Source organism: Delphinapterus leucas, chromosome 21 (genome assembly GCF_059928025.1).
Source record: "Delphinapterus leucas isolate spDelLeu-1000000601 "Yukka" chromosome 21, BTC_Dleu_Yukka2, whole genome shotgun sequence".
Classification (NCBI taxonomy): Eukaryota; Metazoa; Chordata; class Mammalia; order Artiodactyla; family Monodontidae; genus Delphinapterus; species Delphinapterus leucas.
This window is the reverse complement of record NC_143149.1, coordinates 25,571,463-25,594,111: the sequence shown is the minus strand read 5'-3', so window position 1 is coordinate 25,594,111 and position 22,649 is coordinate 25,571,463. Positions and strand designations below refer to the sequence as shown.

The 22,649-nt window shown below is 37.8% G+C and overlaps 1 long non-coding RNA gene across 1 annotated transcript in view; it reads left to right on the top strand.

Moving 5' to 3' along the window:
- LOC149744445 (uncharacterized) overlaps positions 1–22,649 on the top strand; it is a 99,085-nt gene that overhangs the window by 70,557 nt on the left and 5,879 nt on the right. The window contains exon 1 of the long non-coding RNA XR_016391163.1: positions 1–22,649. This exon is cut by the window's left edge and continues 70,557 nt beyond it. This is a non-coding gene — a long non-coding RNA (uncharacterized LOC149744445).

Here is a 22,649-nt window from a genome sequence, read left to right as displayed (position 1 = left end):
TTTCTCTTAGTATTAAATATTTCTTTATCAGTTTGACTCAGAGATTTATCATAATCACTCTGGCAATTGAGGAGTTAGAACGAGGCAGAGATAGGTAAATAGATATGGTGGAAGGCTGAGCTTTCTAAAAATTACAAAGGTACAGAGACCAAACTCACATCATTTGCCTACCCCCTTCCCCCATATCCAATAAAGGGTATCCAATGGGAGAACAGCGGAAAAAAAACAATGGTCCCTTTAAAGTACAAAAACTGATATGGTGCTTGAATCAGAAATCTGACTACAAAAGCAACAAGAGGAGTGGGCTGAGCTAGGTGGGTATGACAAGCTTTGAGCCATGATGACACCAGTGTCTCTGTGTCACTGCCCAGGCCAGACAGCTGCTTCTCATGATCACTGCCAAGTAGGATTCCAGGAGAGAGTAGAAAATTGTGCATAAAGAAACAAACTAAAATTCAGATAAACTCAGAGAGGAATTAGCTAGTTGGTGAAAAACGCTAAAAAGCCAGAACCATCTGGTGTAGGAAAAACTACCCTAAAAGGGACTGTCAACATTACAAATAGCAAAAGAACAGATAGTCTTCCCAGGGTAGAATGAGGGGAGCTGTTTTATTGCGGTCTGATAAGGTGAGTAATATAGAAGGATTGTTTCCAGGCAGCTGCTGCCCATTAGAGGAAGGTGGTGAGAGACTCCACTGAGAGCCTTTCAGACAAAGTTATGTGAAAGTATGCACACACCAGAAACTATTGAAGATATTAGATTGATCATGCTCCAAGTTCTATTGTGGCTAGAATGTTTTCTGGGCAAAGGGAAAAAGGCCAGGTTTGGATTGACAGTACGTCTTAAAACACTTAATAAAAAATTATATTATATTAATTCCTTTATATCCTCTGTTATTTGTCCAAGAGACGAAATATGATTCAGATTGTCTTCACAGGACTCTACTGATTGAAAAAGACATTGCTTGGCTTTCTTTTTCTCTTTCAATTCCTTAATTTTGTTTTTTTTTTGTTTTTTTGAATTTCAACTTTAAACTCATCGAAGGTAGAACCGACATTTATTGATGGTTTACTGCTTCCCAGACCTTGTCTCAATACTTTACCTCTTGTAACCCTCCATACAACCCTGTAAAGGAAGTAACTGTAAAAATCACATTTCACAAATGAGGAAACTGCTTTGCTTAAGGATACAGTAATTGGCAGAACCAGAAAATTTATTGTATTTCTTAGTGCAAAGGTCATGCTCTTTTCCTAGAAGAGATGTAAGGATCCCCGACACTGGGTTTGAACTAGACTGATTTTTCAGCTTTTTCTCTTACAGTTAACATAGCAGCTTCTTCAATTTTCCTCTACTTTCTGCTCTTGGAGGCAACACTGGAGCCTCGGTCACTGTGTTTCTTGTAATCTTGGGCAAGTCACTTCACTTTGTCCAGTAGTAAAATGATGAGATTGGACTAGAGGAGATCACAGATCTCAACCAGCTTTGACAAATCTCCAGTCCAAGGACCAGGATGTGCCAACCTTTCAGCCACACTTCTTAATGCGATACCTATAAAGAACCTAGGAGCATTTTCCATTGCCAGGTAATGTCTCCCCTCACTTCTTCCCTCTTTGTAGGTAACTCTTTTTTAAAAGGTAAAAGTGGGGAAACTTCTCTGTTTGGCATCCACACTCAGAAAGCCTGGTGTGATGGTGAACATCCATTTGCAATTCATCAAGATGAATTCTAGCCATCAGTCGTTTCACCCATCTGCAACCATCAGGAAAATACCTAAGTCTCAGTTGGAAGACTCATGCATTTTTCCAGAAAGTAGAAAGTGTTTGCCCCTTTTCTAGACTGGCAGCTGGCTAAAAGTGCTTACTCAGAAGACTATTGCTGAGAGGGACGATGTCTAACCATTATGGGAAATTGGTTGCATGTGTAAATTTACACTTCTCTTTATCCTTACTCACTTAGTGTTTCTGTGATACTTGTATCATCACAGGAGCAAATGATAGGAAAGCATGGCAATCTCACTTACCCATGGAAGCAATTCACAAAAACAAAATAAAACAAGAACAGATCTCTTTCTCCACTGTGCTTGTGAACTTTTTTGGGCAGATGAAGCATATCTTTCCTTTAGTATAAAATCCCTTTACACCTCACACGAAGTGATCTATTTGCTCAGTTGTTTACTCAGTATCATTAAATATCCGTTTAACCCATCTAAGGGGCAAGTTACTTCTCCCATGAAACATTTTCTTACCTATAAAGTGGCCAAAAACAATATGAGCTTATAGAGTTATTACATGAAGTAATTAAGAAAATGCATGACAGTGCCTCCCTTCTCTGTGAAAAGTACTTGTCAGTCACTGTATAGAGTAAAAAAAGATGATTTTGTAAGGAAATGGATCAAGTCCTCAAGAAGTTGCAGTCTGCTAAGAAAAATAAGGTATGTTCATCAATCCCCCAAAGTTACAGAAGAAAGTGGCACGTATGAAAGAAAAACATAGAAAAAATGCCATAGGAGTTTGGAGAAGAGAGGATACTTCCAGGGTTATAAGACACGATATTTTGCACAAGGCATTTGAACTCCGCTTTTAAGGATGGATAGGATTTGGACATAAACAAATGGAGGAGAGAGAATAGAGTTACTTCCTGAAGGTGCAGCATGAGAATAGAACTAAGAAATAGATGTCATAAGAGAATAACCAATGGTTCGGTTTGGTTGGAGTATGTGGTTTATGGAGGGGGCAATGGTAAATAAGGTTGGAAATGTAAGTATGACTAGATTGAAGATGGGTTTCAGTGCTTTTATTCTGGAGGCCAAGATTGGGGATGATAGTGAGAATAGAGAGGTTATGAGGTGGAGTGGATGTGTAATGAAAGAGGACAGAAAGTTCAGTGAGGGACATATTGGATTTGAGATGTACCAAGAGCCTTCTTGTTGGATTGCTAGGGAGAACTGAGAACTGGGACACTGGAGGAGAGGTACATGGTGTGGTGCCTTGGCTGTACCTTTATAGCAAGCAACTTCCGATATAATTCAGTAGACTAGAACTGCCTCGTAAGACTTTTGTAAACACAGAGCCTCAGCAGTTCCATCACTTATCTCAATCCCTAGCCACTGAAGGGAGTAGAGGTGACATAAGAAGTGAGAGTGAGTTTATTCAAATTTTAAAATAAAATTTGAAAAAGATCTACTGAAGATGTTGAGGACCAAGAAGTGCCATACTGCATACATTTTGGATTCAATTTATAGTGTATTCATGATGGTCTGGGGTGAAGGAACCTTAATAAGCCCTCAAAACAATTAACTGAAATAAGTTATTGATAAGGACAAAAAAAAAATAGAGCAAATAATACACCTTAACTACACAAGTGCCAAGAGTAATCACAAGATAAAATATGACTGATATGTGAAAGGCAATACAATCCAAAGGAAAAATGAATTGCTAACAAGTTGCTTTTTTAAATATTTTAATGTGGTAAGTTGCCATTCACATGGAAGGATTTTCTGATATGAGGATCAAAAGGAAATTTCTGGCAGCAAAAATTATTGACATAGAAAATTCAAGGGAAGCAGTGAAAATCCCATTACCATGTCAGGGAGCCTTATCTGTAGTTTATTTTCTGCAGCTTGATTTTGTTGATGGAGACTGGTTACAAAGATTAGGAGCCATAAAGGTAAGAAAAGTTGACAGAAAAGGTAACTTGAAAACAGTATAAGATGCAGAATAATATCTTAACATCCTATAGCTCTGAAAATATCAAGTAAAAGACTCCCTGCCGTAAAACCTCAGGAAAATAACTCTGTGCAGTAATATAGGGAGAGTATTTATTGGAAGGACCAATTTTCTTCATGGGCTTTGGGCCCATTTAGTAATATAATGCGTATCAGAAATCTCTGCTATGATTTCTCATAATTTTGTGTCTAACAGGAGGACTTCCTATAAAATATAAGGGCTTAGGCAATACACTTAGAGTGAATTCTCCAGAAAGTCAGAAAATAAAGTCAACATGACTTGTTTTCTCACTATTTAGGGTCTGAAATAAGAAGACCTGGCTGACACTGACCTTTGAGTTGAACCTGTGAGTAAATAAATAGTGGGAACAGAGACTAGAAAGATCTGCAGAGACTTTGAAATTCAGGTTTAAAACTTTTGACTTATTTTAAATAAGAAACAACAGGCCCCGAATAGAGTCACTTGTGCTCAGCCCCACATCAGCAAACCAAGATTTAATACCTAACCTAATTACAGTTTCTGTATCTTCCAGGCTTGACATTTTAAACCGATTGGCCTGGAATTTCCTGATCCACACTAATGAGGTAATCTTCAGGTGACAAGGTGACCTTGCCTGAAATAATCCTTCCTTTTGTTTTCGACTTCCTTGTCTCACTCCCCTTTTGCCTTTAAAAACCTTCCATTTTGTACAGGTCCTCAGAGTGCCTCTCTACTTGTTAGCTGGGATGCTGCCCAATTCATGAATCATTGTATAAAGTTGATTCGATCTTCGAAATTTACTCATTTGAAATTTGTTTTTTCACAGATTATATCCTTCTGGAAAAAAAAAAAGAAAAAGGGTAGCTACGTGAGGTCTGGGGGCGGGGGGGAGGGTGGTAGGCAGTAATATGACCAAATCTGTATTTTATAAAGAGTTGTCTGACAGGTGTAGAATAAGCTGAAATAAGAAGAGATTTGAAATAGGAAGAAAGGTTAAGAAGTTTTTTGTTTGTTTGTTTTGTTCTGTTTTTTTGGCTGCACTGTGAGGCTTGCGGGATCTTAGTTCCCCAACCAGGGATTGAACCCATGCCCTCGTCAGTGAAAGTGCTGAGTCCTAACCACTGGACTGCCAAGGAATTCCCAGGCTCAGAAGTTCTTATAAAGCCTGATCTAGATAGTGGCAGGCAGCATGGTCCAAGAAGTGTTTCTCAAGTAGAATGATAGGGTTAGAGGAAAAAGGATCACTGTTATATCTTTTAGTGAACATCAAAATAAAGTTTTTTAGTCTTCACCTAAGATTTTGCTCTAAATATTAAAGAATAATGTGATTGAATGTAATATTCTAGATTGACAGTTACTTTCATGCACACTTGGAACATACTACTCTACTGCCTCTGGACTTCATTGTTGATGAGATGTTTGCTATCAGTCTATCAATAACTTTCCTTTGCTAATTTTTATGATTTTCTCTTTATTCTTTATTTTCACTATGTGACCAAGGTATGGATTTATTTTTATTGTGTTTTTATTTCTTGCTTGATTCTAGAGGTAAATTTTTGATCTAAAAATTCAGTTTTTAATCAATATTCTGGAATATTCCTAGCAATTAATTCTCAAAGGTAGCCTACCACCATTCCTTCCTTTCTCTGCTTCTGCAGTTTTTATTAAACATTAGATATTAGGCTTCTCAATCTATCTTTCATGTCTCTTAACTTCTCAATATTTTTTTCCCTTTTACTTTCTAGACTGCATTCTGGGTAAGCACCTCAGTACCATTTCCAAACTCACTAATTAGCTCTTTTACAGATTTCAAGTTAGAATGTATCCCACCTACTGCAGTTTTAAAATTTCAAGGATTAATGTAAGTTTGATGTTCAAATTGTCTAACTGATTCTTGAAATCAATTGATCCACATGATTTTGTTTCATTTCTGTTTACGTTGTTTCAAGACTTTATGTTCTTTTCAAGATGGCAGTTATGCCTTGGTTTATTTCCTTAAACACAATGTACTTATTTTAAAGTTTTCACCAAACTGTTCAATGAAGAGAATTTCATATTGAGTATTTTGATTTTTGATTGCAATGGTTTTCTTAGCATTAGAATTCTTCAAGTGTTTGTAATATTGCCCTGCAGGCCTCTCTCTCTCTCTTTCTCTCTCTCTCTCTCTCTCTCTCTCTCTCTCTCTCTTCTCTCTCAGATACACACACACACACACACACACACACACACAATCTCTTTAGCGTCTGGAGTCTCCAAAATGAATAAAAGAAAGAAGATGCATGGGCAAGTTTCTCTTACAAGGACTGACAGTTTGGTAGCAACCTTAGAAGTCTCTCACTACTGATAGTTCTGGGAAGTATGTAAAACTAATCTTTTATCAGCATCTTGTATAGCATTTATCTTGTGTATTATATTTATCAAATATGTATTAAATACATATTTTTTGAACTAATTTCTTAGTAACCATGCTAAAGAAAATTGCGAAACCACTCAAAATCATACCTACAAAAGGAAACTAAAGCCCTATAATTATATAGAGGTCTTCTAGAAGCATTGAAAAGTTATACCATTTCCAGAAGGAAAAAAAATAATAAAACGTTACTGCAACTATTAATCCAGGTCTGAAACTCCCATGTACTATATTAGGAAAGTAAGAGACCAGAGCAGATGTAGTCAGGATGTGCTCATTATCATAAAGTCTGGGAATGTGAGCCCCACAGAGAAAAGGTTGACAGCAAGAGAAGAAATGAGCAGAAAGGAAGAATTAAGGAGATGCTAAAGGGTTTAACATGAGGAGGGGTTTACAAAAGACAAGCTATGTTAATTGGAAATATAGAAGCGTTAATAAAAAATGAGACTGACTGAATGCCCATAGAAGATGTTAACCCAAGGTCTGGAGAGATTTAGGAAAGGAGGAGACATCATAATAAGAACTATAATATATTATATTTGTACAGCAAATTACTTTTTATGAAGCATTTCTACAGACTTTATCTTATGTGAACTTTACAACCACCCTATGAAGTAGAATAATTATTATTTAGGTTCACTGGTAGTAACATATATTGAGCAGCTTCTTTTTGCTAAGAAATTTCACCTGTTTATACAGTTTAATTGGAGTCAGAGAACCTGGATTCAAATATCAGCTCTTCTATTTATAAGCTAGGAGGCCTGGGTCAAGTTACTTAATATCTCTATTCTTCCATACCCATTTTTTCAGATTACACATGTATGTGTTAACATACGATATTTGTTTTTCTCTTTCTGACTTACTTCACTCTGTCTGACAGTCTCTAGGTCCATCCATGTCTCTGCAAATGACCCAATTTCATTCCTTTTTATGGCTGAGTAATATTCCATTGTATATATATGTACCACATCTTCTTTATCCATTCCTCTGTTGATGGACACTTAGGTTGCTTCCATGTCCTGGCTATCGTAAATAGTGCTGCAATGCAGACAGAGAGAGCAAACGTATGGATACCAAGGGGGCAAAGGGAGGGGTGGGATGAATTGAGAGATTGGGATTGACATATATACACTATTGATACTATGTATAAGATAAGTAACTAATGAGAACCTACCATATAGCACAGGGAACTCTACTCAATGCTCTGTGGTGACCTAAATGAGAAGGAAATCCAAAAAAGAGGGGCTATATGTATATGTATAGCTGATCCACTTTGCTGTACAGTAGAAACTAACACAATATTGTAGAGCAACTATACTCCAATAAAAAATTTATATATCTCTGGTCTTCCTTACATATAAGATGGATCTAATAAAAGTTCTTATTGAAAGGGTTGCTGTGAGGCCTCAATGACTTAAGACATTTAAAGTACTTACAACAGGGAATTCCCTGGTGGTTCTGTGGTTGGAACTCTGCGCTTTCACTGCTGAGGGCCCGGGTTCAATTCCTGATTGGGGAACTATGATCCCACGGGCTGTGCGGTGCAGCCAAAAATAAATAAATAAAGTACTTAAAACAGAGCCTGGCACATAGCAAGGGCCTTTTAAATGTTATGTATAATCATAATGATGATAATAATCATTATTTTCTTTTCTGATGAAGACATGAGGTCCTGAAAAGTCATGTTCTTGATCAAGGTCACATAATTACTCGTGTTAAAAACTCAAAGCTGGATTCTCACTCCAAATTCTATGCTTTTCTAGGAACATTGCATATTGCTTCAGTTGTAGTTTGTGACGATGTTGAGATAGAATATTAATATAAGAAATGAAAGAGTATGTGATGTATAAAAGCTGGAGACATCCATTGGGAGAAGAGTCCTCAGGTCAAGTGAGTACGTCAAAGAATGTAGATGAAGAACCTTCCAAAGAGCTGTTTTAGCTTTGTGTTCTTAGTGTTTGGTACAGTATGTGACACCCCCTAGGTGAAACTGAATTACTTTTTGGCCATCTAATAACCATTCTCCACTGAAAAGTAAGACTCCAAATGGCCTTTGGGAAACCACCTCTAACCCACTCTCAGTCATGGTATTTGGGTGAGAATGACTCCTAATCACCCCCTAGCTACAGGGGTGGAGGGTAGTGATTTGATTCATGTCCTTAGTATCCTATTTCCCTTGTCACAGCAAATGGTCATAAATGGGCATGTAAGTCAGTCCAAGCCAAAGAAAACCAAGGAGAAATTTGCTGGAATTTGGCAGGAGGGAATTTCATTTCCTCTTGGAAATACCAGTAGGTGCACTTACACTTCTCTTAGATGGGGCCCTGTGAGAATGTGAGGGCTGGAACTACTGCAGCCATTTTGCTATTATTAAGAGCATGAAAGAGAACAGAGGGGGAGGAACAGTCTTTGGTGACATCTGCTGCTTGTTGTGTGAGCCCATGAATTGAGTCTTGTCTGAAGCCAGTCTTACTTTTGGACTTTCCAGTTATACAGCTCCCACATTTTTTTTTTAAAGTATGTGTTACTTTTTTTTTTGGTCACTGGTAACACAAAAAGCCCTGATACAGTAAAATGTTTAATAAATATTGTTATGAAAAAATTTGCAGTTTATTTTACGTAAAATGGGTGCATAACACTAATATGTAAAAAGATATTAAAAACAGTTTAGAAAAGGCAACAACCTGGCGGAAAAGCAAGTAGAGTGTAGACAGTTCACTGAAAAAGAAATAGAAATAGATCTTAGCCATATTTAAAGAAAAAGCTTAAACTGGCTCAGTTTAAAAGATATACAAATTAAAACTACATTGAGATACAATATCTCACCCATTAGATTGACTAAAATCCAAATGTTTAACAACGCATTTGATGAGGTTCTGGGTTAATAGGCACTTTACTGCATTTCTGCTTGGAATACAAATTGTCATAACACCCATGGAGTATTTGTTGGCAGTATCCAGCAAATTTACATATGAATTTTCCTTTGTCTGAGTAATCTAGGCCAAAGCTATACAGGCAAAACATTTTTTTAATTAAAAAAAAAAGATTATACGGACAAGGCTATTTATTGTGCTGGTTGAATTTAAACAATAATACCTCTACTCAACAGAGTACTCTGCAGCTGGAGAAAAGGATGAGGAATATCTCTATACCTTAATATATCCGATATATCAATATTAAGTGAAAAGGCAAGGTAGGGAAAAACGTATATAGTACGCAAGCAATTGAATAAGAAGGAGGTTATATGAATACATATATTGATATTTGTTTATTTGTTTTAAATAGAGGCTAAAGTTTATACTTTCTGAAAAATGGTCACCTAAGGAGGAGGAAGTAGGGTGGGGACAGATATCAAAGCTAGACTTTTTGATATACCCTTGATTGAGGATCCATTAAATATTTTACATAATTATAAATCAAAATTAAATTTAAAAGGCAGCTCCTAAAAACCAAAAGTGAGATAAAATAGTTCTTTTGGTGGCATAAAGTAACTTTTTCAAGTTACTTTGAAACACAGTCATTTGACTGTACATCCTAGGGACAAAAACAAAACACAAACTTTGTCATCAAAGGATCCAAAATCTAGGTGATGTTAGTATAATTAAAATAAGAAATTAAGACTTCCACTTCTGGAAAGATGGAGTAGATGTTCATTTCCCTACTCCTCCCACTAAGTACAGCTAAAATCCCTGAACATTATATATATACAAGCATAAGAAGACTCTGAAAGGTGAAGAGAAGAAGGCACATTGGCCGTGGACCTCAGGATCTAAGGAACAACATAGCAGTGAGTTCCCTGCGTTTTCTTTTTGCCTCATGTATCCTGGACTGAATGCCAGAAATGCTAGCCAGCATAGACATAAAAGCAGCAAGAAAAGCCTAGTCCCTCTAGCCAAGGGCTCAGCAAAGGGGCAGCCTCGGAAGACAGACAACTCGCAGAAACCTCTACTCAAGTCAAACGTCATCCCACCCCCATCAGCCAAGGCTGAGTGCGGAGCCTAGACACCCAACCTTGCCTGCCTGCTTGTTGCAAGTCACCCCTCATGCTGCCCCTGACCAGGGTGGTAAAGGAGTTGGACAGCCAGGGAGCTGAAACTTTACCATTGGCAGTAACAAGGACTCTCCCTGCCATGTTGTCAGTGGAGGTCACTCGGGGAGTAGTAACTAGGCACTCCTATCCCCATGACGATGTCAGTGGAGGCCAAGTGGAGAATGTGGACTTCAACCCCACTGGGCACTAAGCAGGTGGCATCCACCTTCTCTTGCTGGTGTGGTTTCAGAGGAGGCCTGCTAAAACAGAAGATTCAAATAAGAACCAGAGTATCGTAACATAACGTCCAACAGGTCTAGGATTCAAGCAAAACTCATTCACCTTACCAAGAACCAGGGAAGTCTCAACTTGAATGAGAAAAGACAATCAGTAGATACCAACACCAAGATGACCTAGATGTTATAATTATCTGACAAAGATTTTTAAAGCAACTATGATAAAAATGCTTTAACGAGCATTTATGAACATATTTGGGAAAGAAATTCAGCAAAAAGTTGAATATAGAAAGGAAAACCAAAGCTGAAATAAAAAAACTCAGTTGATGGGCTCAAAAGCAAAATGGAGAAGACAGAGAAATGTTTCAGCAAACTTGAAGATAGAAAAATAGTAATTACCAAATCTGAATAACAGAGAGAAAATAGACTGGGGGAAAAAAAAAAAAAGAACACAGCCAAAGGGACCTGTAGGACTATAACAAATATGTAACATTCATGTCTGAGAAAGAGTGGGACTAAAATAAATAATAATGACTAAAAATTTCCCAAATTTGGCAAGAGACATAAACATACATATTCAAGAAGCTGAGAAAACCCCATACAGGATGAACCCAAAGAAATACATACCAAAACAAATTATAATCAAACTTCTGAGCACTAAAGACAAAGAAAACTCTTGAAAGCAGCCAAAGAAAAATGACACCTTACCTGTAGGAGAAAAACAGTTCATTTGACAATTCAAATTAGATTTCTTATCAGAAAACATGAAGGCAGAAGGAAGTGGCACAATATTTTTCAAGTGATGAGAGAAAAGAACTGTCAACCCAGAATTCTATAGCCAGTGAAAACAACCTTGAGGAATAAATGGGAAATCAAGACACTCTCAAGAGAAGGGAAGCTAAAAGACTTTGTTGTCAGCAGACCTACCCTCAAATAATGGCTTAAGGAAGTTCTCTAAACAGAAGGGAAATGAAAAAAGAAGAAAACTTGGAACATCAGGAAGGAAAGAAGAACAAGAGAGTAAAACTATGAATTAGAATAATTTGCTTTCCTTTAGTCTTTAGTCTTCTAAATTATATTTCATGATTGTGGCAAAATTAGAACAATTTCTGATATGGTTATCAATGTATGCAGGGGAAACTTTTTAGATAATTATATTATAAATGGGAGAGGGTAAAGAGAGGTAAGGTTTCATTCACACTGGCAAAGTGTTTGTGGTAGACTGTGAAAGGTGCATATATAATGTAATACCTAGAGTCTTCACTAAAAAGGTTATACAATGGGATATGCTTAGAAACACTATAGATAAATCAAAATGGAAAAAAAAATGTTTAATTAACCTACATGAATGCCGGAAAAAATCAACTAAAACTGAAACAAAAAGATGAAACAAAACCAGAAAATAAAAACCAAAATGACAGACACAATCTCTCACCTATCAGTGATATGGCAAAGGCATTACGCTGAGTGAAAAAAAATAAAAAAAGCCTTTCTCCAGAGGTTGCATACTGTATAATTCCATTTATGTAACATTTTCAAAATTATACTGATGGACAAGAAATGAGCAGTCGCCAGGGGTTCAGGATGGGGGGTGGGGTGGGTGGGTGTAACTACAAAAGGGTAACATGAAGGAGATCATTGTGGTGATAGAACAGTTATGTAACTTGGCTGGGTGGTGGCTTAATGAGTCTACAGATGTCATAAAACAGCATAGAACTGTAAACACACATTGTACCAATGCCAATTTCCTATAGTTTTGTAAGATATAACCACTGGGGGAAACTGGATGAAGGGTACAGGTGACTGCTCTGCACTATCTTTGCAAATTCCTGTGAATGTATAATTATTTCCAAATTAAATGTTAAAAAGTTGTTATTCAAGAACAATGTTTTGAAAGTTATGAAGTAAATATGCACCTAGTGCTGTCGTAATGAGGAAACACAGGGCCTAATTCAATGTAAACAAATCAGGACAACTTGACAGAAGAGGCAACATTTGCACTGAAACTTGCAGGACAAATGTTTGTCAAGCAAAGCACAAAGCTGACTGGAGCATTTCAGGGTTATGGAATTGTATGTGCCCAAAAGAGGAAAACATCCGGAGGAGGGCACGTGGCTCATTATGAACAGGCTATGTGGTCCCGTGGGAGAGCGGCAGTTCTAATGAATGAACATTGACACCTCCACAGACATTCCATGGACACAAGTTTATTTGCCCATGTATATGCTGACTTATGTCTTTCCTCCCCAGTACAGACTGTATCACTATGATTTCATGAGAAAATATTGAGAAGCAAGACACATTTTTCTTTTTTTACATCTCATGCCACTGACCTTCAATTAATTATCCTTTTTTATCATGGATGCATGCTCAAAATTTTAATAGAAGAAAGATGAGAGAAGAAGCCAGGTAGATGCTGAGGAAAGGTGGAAGTGGATTTTAAACATTTATTAAATAATGGGTGAAGTTACCATTAAAAAAAGTACAACGACTACCAAAAACCATTGATCCTGTGGGATGGAAAATAGCTACAGTGTCCATCAGGGGCTGGATGTACACAAACGCAGGATCTTGAGCCTTGTAAGAGGTTCCATTCAGGGAGACAGTACGCTACCATCAGAAAATCAATACAAATGCTAACTTTTTCTTCTAGTTCCAAGTTACATTCGAATGATTGGAAGGATTGACCTGCATCTGTAAGAAAAAGAATGAAGCTATTGTTTGTCAGTATGGGTCAAATATTGCATTAATTCATTCACCCTTTCCTTTATCCAATATTTATTGAGTATTCATGGTGTGTCAGGCATTCTTCTAAACACAGGGGCTTTCAAAACTTAAAAGCAAGGAAAGAAATTTGCCACATATGAGTTTCAGAACTTTTACATCTAAAAAATATGGAAACATGATGATGATATTCAATAAACTGGGGAAAATGTTGGCCCCAAATAGGAAAGACAAATGGTTACTATCCTTAAAATACAAAGAGCTCATATAATTTTGCAATTGAAAAATTGGTATAAAACTAAAATAGATAGCTCAGCGAAGATATATAAACTGTTTTGGGGTTTTTTTTTTGTTTTCTTTTTTTTTGCGGTACGCGGGCCTCTCACTGTTGTGGCCTCTCCCGTTGCGGAGCACAGGCTCCGGACGCGCAGGCTCAGCGGCCACGGCTCACGGGCCCAGCCACTCCGCGGCATGTGGGATCTTCCCAGACCGGGGCATGAGCCCGTGTCCCCTGCATCGGCAGGCGGACTCTCAACCACTGCACCACCAGGGAAGCCCAAACTGTTAATAAATATTGGAAGTGATGCTCATTCTCACTATTGAGCAAAATACTTTCCACTATTACAGGAAATAAAATATATACTGTCTGTCATACAGAGTGAAGTAAGTCAGAAAGAGAAAAACAAATACTATATGCTAACGCACATATATGGAATCTAAAAAAAATGGTATTGATGAACCTAGTGGCAGGGCAAGAATAAAGACGCAGACGTAGAGAATGAACTTGAGGACATGGGTGGCGGGGCAGGGGAAGCTGGGACGATGTGAGAGAATGTCATGGACATATATACACTACCAAATGTAAAATAGATAGCTAGTGGGAAACAGCTGCATAGCACAGGGAGATCAGCTCGATGCTTTGTGACCACCTAGAGGGGTGGGATAGGGAGGGTGGGAGGGAGACGCAAGAGGGAGGAGATATGGGGATATATGTATATGTATAGCTGATTCACTTTGTTGTACAGCAGAAACTAACACAACATTGTAAAGCAATTATACACCGGTAAAGATAAAACAAATACGCTGTTACCAAGGGTGAATAGATATATGCACAAATAAGTTCAAATTTTTGAGAAGTCTTTTCTCAACATGAGTTAAGAGTCTAAAAATGTTCAATAACTTTGCTCTAGAAATGGTATTCTACGGATTTTTCATGAAGAAATAATAAAAAGGCAGACAAAGAATTATATATGTGGATATTCATTTAGATATTAGAATAATTTTAAAACAACCTAAATTCTAATGAGGCAGTGATAAAATAAAGAACACCAAATTCACAAACTGTACTATGAAGTAGACACTGAAAATAGTATTTCGAAGACTGACATGGTGAAATACATAATCTATAAATATCAAATAAATGTCAGCATACAGATGTATGATTGTTTTGTAAAATACTGTTAAGTATATTTTAATTTTCCTTTTTATACTTTTCTGTATTTTCTAAATTTTCTACAATAAACATATTTTACTTTTGTAATTGGTAAACCAGCTATAATTTTAATATAATTATATGATAGCTCATTAAGGAATTATGTATCAAAATTAATTTTTCTAACAATGTTTCAGTAACTGAATATAATGTTTCTTCATAGAAAATTATTAATTCCTAATTATTATGTATTTATTTGCTTCTTATCTATCTTCCTTAGTAGAATGTCAGCTTCTATCTCTGTATTTGTACTACAATTCTATGTAACAGAATTTTCTGCCCCAAAGGAAATTTTCTATATCTGTACTGTCCAATACAGTAGTCACCAGACAAACACATGTAGTGACTGAGTACTTGAAATGTGGCCAGTGCAACTGAATTTTTAATTTTATTTAATTTTAATCAATTTAAATGTAAATTTATATAGCCAAACACTGTATTGAACAATGTAATTCTAGAGCCCAGAATAGTGCCAGGTAAAGAGTAGGTGCTAAATAAACACTTATATAGTGTTTGGATAGATAAGTGAAATTATTTGATGATTTGGCCTCTTTTTAAAAAAAATTTTTATGGGAGTATAGTTGCTTTACAATGTTGTGTTAGTTTCTACTGTACAGGAAAGAGAATCACCTATGCTTACACTTACAGATTTGGCATCATTTGATGACATTGAGATAAGAACAGAGATAAAGTTGATATTATCCAACATATAATATTAATATTCCAGTTTGGAAGTTGTTGTCCCTAATATCAAAATGAAATGGGAAATGGTGGCTCTAATGATACTTACTAATAAATGCTTAATAACACTATAGATATGAAATCATTTAATCCTCCCAATCTCAAAAAGTAAGTAAAATCATTTCCCCTCATTTTACACATAAGGAAACATAGCACAGAGACGCAAGGTAACTTACTCAAGCACACACAGCTAATGGAGCCAGAGTTCAAATCCAAGTAGTTTGGGTTCACCTGTGTTCTTAGCCTCTGTAATTTAATGTTTAGATACGTTTCTAATGACTAGGGCGGTGTTTGGTGTCAAAGCTACAGGTCTAACATTACAGCGGACCAAGATGGATTTGGATGGATTTTCTAAGTTGGGCTTCCTGTATTCGAGCACAGTGAACATAATGCATAGTGTCTTTGGTTTGGTTTTCAATGCATCTACACAAAGTCTTGAAATTCATCCAACAAACATGTACTACATGAAACTAAGTGCCAGATATTGTGCTAGGTTCTGGAGGTACAAATATAAAGAAGCTATGTTTTCTTCCCTCCAGGAGTTCTTACACTAGTTAAGAAAGGTTCGTAAAAAGAGATTACAAAATGTGATAAGTACAAAAATGAAAATATAAATATAGATTCTGGGAGCCCAGGGGAGAGAGAGAACGTTTGGAAAGAATTGATATTGAGGGCTGAGGGTCCCTATTTCCACTCTACTTTCTGCTTTGCAAATTCACCCTGACCCTCATTCATGCTGTAAGACACCCAGGGTTATGGTCAGAGCTTGTAGATTTGGGTTTGACGCACATCTGCCATTTACTAGCTAGTGACTTCCGGGCAAGTTGTTTTTGGGTTCTATAATAGGTTCAAACATCCCTACCCTGTAGATCTTATAGATTTTCTAAAATGAAAGTCAAAATGAGATCTTGCCTGTTAAGTCCAGTACAAAATATAAAGCACTATGCCAGTGTCAGGAATTACTCTGATTTGTTAATCTATACCATCTAAAGGGAGTGAAAAGGCAAGGCTTTTATCCTAAAAACTCTTGGGTGACTAAATGACAAACCCGTGCATGAATAATGAATGGAGTAGGCTCCCTGGAAGGTGTCTAGACTTCAGGGGAGTATCTGATCTAGCATCCCAAAGGATCTCATTTGCAAAACGTACTGTCAGTGACTGAGTTGGCATAAACGGGGTTGCATTACAGAAGTCTGGTTGGAAGATGAAAGACAAAGGACAGCAAATGGAGGGTGCAAGGTGGTGTCTGGCAGGCATCGCAGGTATCAGTGTAGATCTACGTTTCATATTAGTGGATCACAAGAGGGAGAAAAGCAGGGGGTCCAGGAATATTTGAAAAAGAATAGAAATCTGTGAGCTGTGACTTGAAGTTCATCAATTTGGCATTAAAAAAAAAATCACATTTGTGAAACACCATACAGCTGTAAAATATACTTGCAAAAAGATTTTCCCTTTATCCTAAAAAAGAAAAGAATAAATAAAACCCTAACACCGGACAGTTTGCGTTAAGCACTATCACCCAGATTTTGTAAGTAAAGAAAGGAGAAAACCTAGAAAGCTTAAGTTATTTGCTCAAGGCCTCACAATATAACCAATACATAAGAAAGAATTTCTGACCTGAAGACCAGTCATTTCCCCCACACCGTGGAAAATAGGTATAGTAAAAAGAAGTTGGCCAAGTTGGTTAATAACCGATCTCACTGGAGAATAAAGTGAAATTGCAATTTAACAGGAGAATCAGGCCTGGATAAGCTGTGTTGCCAGCACTGTGGACATCTTAGACCTATATATGACCCCCTTTAATTGGGATTAATATTTGAAATCTACTCAAGATATTCAGTGAGTTAAACAGGGAAATAAACACAGGAGTAGAGCTTTACCTCTTTAACCTTCAACCAGATTCAAGGATGTTGGGCAAAGAAGTTATTGCTTGGCCTTTCCCCAGGCAAACTCACTTTCCTGGAGGCCTGTCTGCAATGGCCAGAGGCTGTCTTCTTTGTAGCCAGAACTCTGAGAATTTGCCTTAAAACAGAAGTGCCTCGGGCTGCCCTGGGGAACCTGGCATCTCTTGAAATCCTCTTATGAAAGACAGCTTTTGCCTAAAGCTCTAAGTAACTCATAAAAGGCAAGGGAAGATACTGGCAATTATCCAAGGGATTTCAGCAAGAGAAATGATTCAGGCAAAAATCTCTTAGAGCAGTGCTTCTCAATTTTTATTGTGCAGGGATCTTGTTAAGATACAGACTTTAACGAGGGATCTTGTTAAAATGCAGATTCTAGTTGGTTAGGCTTGGGGTGGGGATGGAGCTTCTGCGTTTCTTACAAGCTCTCAGGTGATGCTGATGTAGCGAGCTTTTAGAGCATCCGCTTCCTGACAGAATTTGCCCCAGTTCTCCACTTGCTATCTTTGGAGCAGAGGATCTCAGAATTTAGGTCACATTAGAATTACCCGAGGAACTTGGAAAAAATGCAACGTTTGATTTGGTAGGCCTGGGTGGGCTCTAGGAGTCTGCTTTTCTAACAAATACCTCAGCTGTCCCATTTTTCTAAGAAATGTTGCTTTAGGGGGAGTACAGTGGTGACCCAAGGTACCCAGAAATGCCCCAGAAATGCACAATAAAGCCAGTACACAGCCTTAGGGACCAGTAAGTCTTAGCTAGTGAGAGGTTTCTTTAATTGGGGAACAATGTAAGATTCAATTAAAGAAGTTCAGCTCATAATTCAGCAAAATCAAATAAGGTTATTAGGGGTCTCACATGGGCTTCTTCATTGCTAGGCAGAGAAAAGGAGTCTCAAATCTCCTCTGATTACATCCCTGCTAATTTCATGCTGAAGGACCTGCTATGTGACACAAGTAGGAGCAGGCGGAGGGTGACAGTAACTGACACCCGAAACTCCAGGAAGCGGGCATGTGTAAGAGCCCCTAGAGATCCAGACACCCCAGTAAGAAGTAAGAGGACACATGCAGCTCCACAGCCAAAACTGAGTCATATCTTTTGCTTTCAGAAACTGTTTCTATGGAAACTCACTAGAAAGGTCTCTTGGTCTCTGCAAGCAGAGATCATTTTGAGAGATGTGTGGGGTTTTTTGTTTGTTTTGTTTTTTCGTGAACGTAAAGTAGCAATATAAACGTGAGTAAAATTGATGCATGATGTAAACAGAGTTGTGCTCCTCTATGATCTCCTACTTAGATAACCCCCTGGGGAGGAAGAGATGACATGGTTTCAGATGGCCATCCTGAACTACAAGAGGACACAAGGTGATGGAGAAAAACAAGGTGAGGCTGAAAGGGCAGTGAATCAGAGCCCAAAAGATTAGTTGCTCCAGTACTGGCTCAACCACTAAGTAAGTGGCTGTGAGGTCTTGTACCATCACTGGACCTCACTGGATCTTGTGTTCATCATATAACGAGAATGGCATTAACCTAGATTGAAAATGAAGTCCTGTCTAGCTTGGGAAGTCTGTGTTTTCATGACTGCAGCCACTGTTTTCTTCTCACCTGTGCTATGAGGGACTGGAGGAGAACTCTTATGAACACTCACTAAAGAATGCGTAACATAGTTTGTGCATATGACAGGTGTGTATATGACTTAATTATGTACTTTCCTAATTTCACGATGGCAGAGCTCTATGGTGTGAAATGCTATATGCTCAAGAACTGTGCCTTTCGTTTTCTATTCTTTCTGATCCAGTCATTGCCACAGATTGCATCCCTGATTCCCTAAACTGTTGAAGTCTCAGATCTAAAATAAATTGATGAAGCTTGGCTCCTTTTACAATGACCTCTCCATTAATCTGTCATAAACTTTTTTGGCTTGTTTATTTGGAATATTCAGATAATTTAAAAAAACCTTTTATTAGCAGAATGATAATTGCTGATATCTTTCAATTCTGGAGCTTGGGAGTTAGACTACAGAATAGATTTGGATCCCTTTGGAGATCTATCTATCTATCTATATATATATATCTGAAGCTTAAATATATATATATAATATATATAAGTTTAAATATATATATAAATATATATATATATCTGAAGCTTAAACCTCATCTCCTTTGTGTGAGTCCCTCAAATTATAACTAATTATTCCTCCCTCTTTGATCTTATAAATCATTGCTCTTTCCTCATTGATCCTTTAGCATATTTCTAGGTGTAAGTGAGCAAACTTAAGTAATATATAATCTAAGTTTATACCAAACACTGAAATAATTGGGTAAATTAAAATATGTACTAAAACCATGCAGAGAACTTGGTAAGGATCTCTCTGTTGGACTGAACAAGTTTCACAGAAAGATGGAAGTCTTAGTCTGAAACACCTTAGGTCCCTGGGAAAGGATCTGGGCAAGAGGAAAGGAAGAATGTTTTTCACACTGCAGCCCTGGGTCACGTGCATGGATGCAGAAGTCCTGTTCCAGCTCTGACATCACCAACGGAAGCCGAATCCGGCCTCTGTACCCTGACACCAAATTAAATCTCAGAGCCAGAGTTTTGGGTGAAGTAGAAAAGAATAGCTTTATTGCTTTGCCAGGCCGAGGAGGCCACAGCAGGCTAATGCCCTCAAAACTGTGTGTCCCCCCTTGGAGAGGGTAGTGAGAAGTTTCTTGGTAATGGTTCAAAGAGGGCGTGATCAGCTCGTGGACGTTCTTCTGATTGGCTGGTGGTGAGGTAAGTGGGCGTCGGCATCCTCAACCTTACGTTTCCAACCCATCTGGGGTCTCTGTGCTTGTGGGCAGCACACAGTTAACTTCTCCCACCTGGCGGGGGCGGGGGGGGGTTTCAGTATCTGCAAAACAGCTCAAAGGTATTGTTGTGTGTATCCCTTGAGGGGGAACCAGGAACCTGCCCCAAGGCTGCGCTATTGTTTCTTTTGACTGTCCCTCCCTTGTCTCTGCATCCCCTCCCTTCCCTAATTAGCAACTGTTTGAACCTGCCCATTGGAACTCAGGGAAGGGCATGGAGGCTGAACGAAGCCTACCTCTTGTAATCAAGAAATGGGGGATGCGGAAAGGCTTTTGTGCCCAGGAGCCCCACAGGGCCCTGCTTGGTATCACAACTGTGAACTTAAGGGAACTTACAACCTCCCTGACTTCCAGTTTCCTCAACTATCAAATGGAGACAGTAATACTAAGCTCCTAGGGTGGATATGATAATTAGATGACACGTATAGAATTTAACAGAGCCTGGTTCGAGGTGCTCAGTCAATATAAGCTAATGATAATGAAAATGGTGTTGAGAGCGAGTAGGGGTTCATCTACTGGAAGATGGAACAAACTGTGGAGATAAATTCTAGGACCAAATCCAAGCAAGAATAAGGCCTAACTTGGGAATTAAGGGTCGTGGGGCATTTTCTAAAGTTAACTGATTTCAAATACTTTCAATCCACCACTCTTTTAGTGCTTCACTTGTCTGAAAGCCATGAGGTTTAGGATCGATCTGTTTTCTGATTATTACGCTTTATAACACACTCAACAGAGGAGAGAAAGGGAATAAATTATTTTGTAGTATTTCTTTCTCCAAGGTATCAACTGCTGATTTTGAGACACATAATTATTAAAATTATAATTGGCTATTGGCAAGTAGAACATTGGAAGCAAAGAAATGAATTATAAAAGAATGGAAACTCTGTGGATCATTTTTATTCTTCTGAGTCATTTGTGCTACTTAGCGGCCCTCAGAGAAACAAATCAATAACTATTGTTTAGAACTTCCCTCCAGCTTCCAGTGCTTTGGGAGCCTTTTTTCTATCAGTGAGCCGTAATTTCATCAATATGGTATCATTAGCACACCACAGTTAGCAATTAACCTTTATCCAATAAGCTCCTTTATCGCTTTAGGAAAAAAGCCGTCAGTCCCAGGGAATATACTCAGGTTTCAGTGGTACAGCTAGTTCTATTTAGGAGAGATGAAACAGCTGTTAAAGTTAGAGTCAGAGCTAGAGTAAGCATTGATTTGTAAGAACCAATCTCCTGTTTCTAAGGCATCCCGAGGAACAGAGGGGGTATCCATATCAGTCATTTTTAATTTTGGTCAGAAGCAAAGTGCTCCCCAGTAGGGGCGTCGTTACATTCTGGTTTCTTGCAGGGCTCATTAACAACAGCTCCATTTTAGATACCAAAATATGTATGAGTGTTCCAGTAGTTACGCTCCTGTATAATTACTTCAAATGATCCTCACATCAACACTGGGAGGCAGTGATAATTATGCCCATTCTTCTGATTGGAAAGTAAAGCTCACAAAGGTCAAGTAAACTGCCCTTCCTCCCACAGCTATTAAGTAGTACAAACCCTGGGTCATTCTTACTCATTTTCATGAGTACTTTTGAGCCAAAACATATTCCTGGATCCTTGCCCCAGATCTACCAGTAAATTTCTGGATGACCTTGAAAATGCCTCTCTGGTTTTCAGTTTTCTCAGCTGTAAAATCAGCTGTAATAACAGGGAGTTGGTTCAATGGACTCTAAGCTCGTTTCTAGATGTGAGATATATGATTCCAGACGTCTCCAAATTAATTTTGTATCTCAGCAAGAGTACTTTAGTATTAATTTTTTTTTTTTTTTTTGTGGTACGTGGGCCTCTCACTGTTGTGGCCTAGTATTAATTATTGGTGCAATTACATCATAATGTCCCAGTCATTGTCCTAGAGTATATTTTGTAAGAGTAATGATGTTTTTAGTAATATGAACACCCTATGCGGCCTTTGTCTTTTACATTTTTGCAGGGTGTTTGTTGGCTCTTTTCTTTAAAATAGTGTCCAGGGTTTACAGATTATACTCATAATAATATTAACCATTAATTTCTTCCTAGATCTAAAAAATTGCTTCTGACATGTATTATAAGCAACCGGAATGATTTAAGTAGTCAGAACAAAATAATTAAGAGATGGATGACATAGGGATTCATTCATGCTGTTTACGTTAATGTGAACTGGCTGGCATATAAAATGTCATTAGTGAAGGCAAAAAAGATTCAGAGACAGGTCTATGAATAGTCTATGTATTAGATGAAAACATTCCAAGTAGAGAAAGAAATGTCCCACTTTAATTTGTCATAGACTAAATTAAATATAGAAAGACATAAAAGCTTTTGTTAAGATTTTTTTGTTTCATGTACAGGGACAGTTGGTCTCAAAAGATTAAAATTGAATACAATCCAGTAGAGAAACAGTAACTTTTTAACTTTACAAAAACCTTTGCAGAGAGAAAAAGGAGAAAACAACCTATGAAATAAATTTAAAACCCTGGAGAATGTTCCTTGGTTTGTCTAGCTCTTGAAGAAGAATCCTATGGACCTTGCTCCTTCATCGTGCTAGAG